Source organism: Elephantulus edwardii, unplaced genomic scaffold, assembly GCF_000299155.1.
Source record: "Elephantulus edwardii isolate Elephantulus edwardi_28Jun2011 unplaced genomic scaffold, EleEdw1.0 scaffold00257, whole genome shotgun sequence".
NCBI lineage: Eukaryota > Metazoa > Chordata > Mammalia > Macroscelidea > Macroscelididae > Elephantulus > Elephantulus edwardii.
Genome location: NW_006400007.1, coordinates 3,758,348 through 3,763,425, shown reverse-complemented (window position 1 = coordinate 3,763,425; position 5,078 = coordinate 3,758,348). Strand labels below are relative to the sequence as shown.

The window sequence follows — 5,078 nt, the reverse complement described above, 5'->3', positions numbered from 1 at the left end:
TGAAAAAATAAAGAAATTAAAATTTTTTTTTAAAAAGTCTTATATAATCCACATGATATCCTTTGAAGTTGATCCTGTTATTATTCTCCTTTTACAAACCAGGAAACTGAGGCACAAAGAATTTCAGTCACAAGTTCAGTAGGAAAGAAAGGAGGGAGAGAGCAGCACAAGAAAGGAAGGAAGAGAAGAGGGAAGGAGAGAAAAAGGAAGAGAAGTTTATGAGTTTGGTTTTTATATCGATCTCTGTGGGGCTAGAAGTCAAAAAAAGAAAGAAAAGAAACCATTGCCGTTGGTCTGGTTCACAGTGACCCTACAGGATGGGACAGAACTGCCTTACAAGGTTTCCAAAGTGGAAATCTTTATGGAAGCAGTTTGTCACATCTTTCTTCTATAGGGAGGTGAAGGAGAGGGGTCAAACATCCAGTCTTTTGGTTAGTAGCCAAATACCTCATCACAGTGCCACCTGGCCAGTGTTTAATCTTAAAGTCAAGTGCGTGTTTAATCTTGGGGTTTGAGGACTGGAAGGGCTCACAGGAGGAAGGAGCTGGAGGTGTACCTGTTCCAAAGTGGGTGCTGAATACACAGACAGTTTTCCTCTGCAAAAATGTATTATTCTGTATCAGTAGTGATTTGTGTTCTTTTTTATGTTAAAAAAAATAATTAGAATACATTTCTTAAATAAATACCACAATGAAGGAAATTCATGATATGTAAATTCTATCTCAATAAAGATAGGTTGTTAAACATTACTGTAGCTGTTGTTGTCAGAACTGACCCCCACAAAAAAAAAAAAAAACTGACCCATTGCTGAGCTTCCAGTGGATTTTAAGAGGCAAGGATTTTAAGTGGATTTTAAGTCACAAGAGAGGAGATGGCCCATCTTTCTTCCACAGAGAAGCTGGTGGATTCAAGTCTACGCCTTCCAGGTGGCAGCGCGGCTCCTTGCCACTTGTCACCAGAGCTCCCTAATTCCTGAAGTTCCAAAGAAACCCCCTTCTTTGCACTGCACCAAGGATAATATAAACTAGGTCTTGTAAGACCAGGAGTTACCCAGAGTCACTAAGCGCTTGGCCCCGCATGTGTTCATCAGGGAGGGTTTCTCAGGAGGGTGCAGTGCTGTGGCAGCAGGAGCTACTGGAAAGGAGAGGTGGGATCGTGGCCTCCCCACGTGCCTTGGCTACTTCACCCTCTGTGTTTCCCTCTTTTTCCTCAGGAACAACACTGACTGTGGAGAAGGGAAGGGCACCCTCCAGAGAACAGCTCAGGCAATAGCTTGGGGGTGGACCCAGAGGAGCTCCAAGCACAACCAACAGTGAGTCTCTATTGGTCCAAACTGCTGCTGAGCTCAAGACAGAAACTCAGGACTTCAATTGAGCAAGGGCAGAACAAGGAAAGAAAAGTTTTGGAAAAAGCATGGGCAGAAAAATACCATTGTAATTAAACTCAAAATTACTGTCATCTATTCAGAACCACTTAAAGCTGACCTTCCAGAGGATTTTCAGAGGGTATAAAACCCATGGGCGGACACTGTTCATCTTTCTTTTGCTGAGCAGCTGGTGGATTCAAACTGTTTGACTTTGGGTTGGTAGCGGTTTCTTTACCCACTAGGCCACCAGAGTTCCTCATTGCAATTGGGACGAAGTTAATAATAATGGTAGTGATCTTTTTCACAGTGACTGCTGTCAGCACTCATACTGTAACCAGGGAAATCGCAAGCTGCAGGACCACATTCCTCAAAATGAATTCTAAGGAACACTTCTCTCACAGGAGTCTCCTCGACCAACTTTTTCACAGTGGAGAAAGCTTGAGTAATACTACTTACTTTGTAGCCAATTAAAACTCAAACCTGCTTTTTGATCCATATTTTAACAAGACTGCACTTGTGGTAGCTCCTCTCTGAGCTTCGCGATGCCGCTCGAGGACAACAAGAAGAAGAAAGATGCTGGAAAGTCAGCCAAGAAGGACAAAGACCCAGTGAACAAATCTGAAGGCAAGACTAAGAAGAAGAAATGGTCCAACGGCAAAGTTCAGGATAAGCTCAACAACCTGGTCTTGTTTGCCAAAGCCACAGATGACAAACTTGGTGAAGAAGTTCCCAACTATAAGCTTATAACCTCGGCTATTGTCTCTGAGAGACTGAAGATTCCTGGCTCCCTGGTCAGGGCAGCCCTTCAGGACCTAACTAAAGGACTTATCAAGCTGGTTTCAAAACACAGAGTTCAAGTAATTTACACCAAAGGTGGTGATGCCTTAGCTCCTGGTGAAGATGCATGAACAGTCCAACTGTACATTTTAAGAAATAAAGCTTTACTCATTAAAAAATAAGAACCACCTCAAACCCATTGGCCATTAGAAATACTATGACTCTGCAACAATGGATGAATGGAAATCCAAAGTCTCTGTAAATTTTAATTAAAATTAATAATAATAATAATTTAAAAAAATTTAAAAAAGAAAGACTATGACTCTTAGCCATCCTATAGGTCAAAAAGGGGGCTCTGGTGGTGTCATGCACAGGAAGCTGCACCTCTAAAAGATTACACCTAAAAGATTGTCAGCCATGAGTCAGCTGCAACTCAACAATATTGATATAGGACAGAGAACTGCCCTACAGGTTTTCTATATCTGCAGCATCTTTCTCCTGGAGCGGCTAGTGAGTTTAACTAGTGGATTTGAACTGCGACTTCTCTGTCAGTAGCCAAATGTTTTAACTACTTCATGAACAAGGCTCTTCAATGTATTCTAGTATAATGAAGGCTCCGCGAAGTCCTGCAGCAAAGAATTACTTATCTTTTGTTGAAATAACCTCCCAATAGAATTGATCACAGTACCCATTTTTTCCCAAATGACACTTATCAACACTCTGCTTTAAGGAATGAAGGTTGGGGAAGGAGGAGGGAATACATCTGTTTGAGTGAGTTATTGTTTAACCTCTCTGTGCCTCATCATCCCCAACAACCAGAAGGAACAAATAGTATCAGCTGTATGAAGTTACAGGAAGCTCTGGAGACATAGCCCACAGGGATTTGCTCTACCAACCTAAACACAGTGCCTTTTAGGAGGTTCAAATCCACCAGCAGCTCCATGAGAGAAAGGTGGGAAATCTCTTCCTGTGTGATTTACAGCCTTCAAAAACCTGCTGGAAGGTCACCTATGAATCGGTTCTGACTCCACAATGAACTGAGTTTGTTGAGTGTAAGGTTATGATAAAGTTTAAATGAGATGTGGCTTATCCTAGGTACTCAGTAAGTGTTTGTCCATCAGTTTTACAGATGAGCTACCCAAGAGCATATAAGCAGTAAGCAGCAAAAAAGGACGAGGACTCAGATCTCGATTTCTGCTTGCAGGGGAAGGAGGAAGCTGTTCATTCCTGGATTCCAAGTCAGATAATGGGAAAGAAAGGCCAAAGAATTGTCTCAAAAGGATCCTGAGAAGCAAAGATGGCGGTTCCTGTCTGCCAAACACCCCTCACCTTTCGACTATTCCTCTAGGTGATTCCAGACCTTTCATTTCTATCCCTCGGGAAATCACACTAATGACACCACCTTGAGGGATCTTGATGCCAAATATGAGCCTGTAGTCTTCCGGTCCTCACCAGCTCCCTCTCACCAGACTCACTGTGACCTCATCACCCACAGCTAAAGTTTGAATAAGGGACTTGACCCCTCAGATCACTGCCACTTCTGTAGCATCCTCCTGACATACGCGAGACATACTCTTGTATCATAGAGTCACTTGAGTTGGAATCAGCTTGATGACACTCAACAAGAACAAGATCCACATGTATGATGGAGAAACTGAGGCACACATCAAAGTTAAAGGACTTCCCTAGAGCCAGGTGGGACCTAAAACCTAAATCTCCTGACCTGTAAGTCCAGGCCTCTCCATTGCGCCAGGGCGAGCCACTCACTCTTACAGTGAACCACACAAGATGAAGCTCACTGATACAGAGAGTCAAGCAGTGGAGATTGTACCTGGTCACAAACCATGCACCCTACAAATTTCTGAGCACTACCCATTCCCTCCCACCTCAGGCCTCACGCGGGACCCTCCTGGGTGAGGGAATAAAACGGTCATCTGAGCTCTCATGGCTGCAGAGTCCTTGGACTAAGCCACTTCCGACTCAGAGCTTAATATAGTTAAGAATTGATGCAATCATCTTCTCACTTAGTGAGACTCCCAAAACTGAAAGCTTAATAGCCATAGAGTTTTCTAGAATGACATCTTTATGGGAGCAGATTACCAAGTCTTTCTCCCATGGAGCCAAAGTGGGTTCAAACCGCAAAACTTTCAGTTAGCAGTCACGTACTTATTGACAGCACCACCTACAATCTGGTTGTCATCGAGCCCAGAGTTTGCAAGGTTATAAAGCTTTGTGGAGCAGACAGCCATAGTTTTCTCCTATAGAGTGGGCAGGTTCAAACCACCAACCTTGCTGTTAGCAGCCGCCCACTTAACCACGGCATTGCCAGGGTTCAGTTATCAGGTACATGATCACACAATTGTTACGACCCAGTTATATTCCTCTTTGAGGAGCTTCTGTTCAGTTGAGACAATTACTGAAAACAGTGAGACAGCATGAGAATCCGAACTGTATGTAACATATTCTTTCTGGAGACAGTGGGAGGGTGTTCTAGAATGGGAAGGAGTCAAACTGGGTCTTAAGAAGAAAAATGGGTTTTTGATGAAGGGATGAGTGACGACATTCTTCATGGGTACCGTGAGTCTGTGGAACTGTTTGTGTACAAAGAAGGTGCACAAAGAACAGATGGCCTGGAGACAGAGACGGTGAGCGAGACCAGGCCAGAGACGCAGACCATGGTCAGGTTACCGAGGAGGTTGAGAGAAGTAAGGGGGTCTGGGCCTCAGTGAAAGTAAAGATTCTGTTTTCTTTAACACAGAAACAGGATGATGATAATCTACTCAGAGTCTAGAAAAGGTCCAGGGAGGAGAGAGGCGTGGAGGTTGCAGAGAGCGTCCTGCTTGCCCTCACCCACAGCACCAACCTGTTCTCCATCACCCACTCCAGATAATCACGGCTGTACCCTGTGCCTCCTGGGGCTGGCAGTCTTCCCACC

At 44.0% G+C, this 5,078-nt stretch overlaps 1 pseudogene; it reads left to right on the top strand.

Annotated features, from left to right (window-relative positions):
* Window positions 1-1,908: 1,908 nt before the first annotated feature.
* On the top strand, window positions 1,909-2,274 carry LOC102867523 (annotated as a pseudogene).
* The last annotated feature ends 2,804 nt before the right edge of the window (window positions 2,275-5,078 follow it).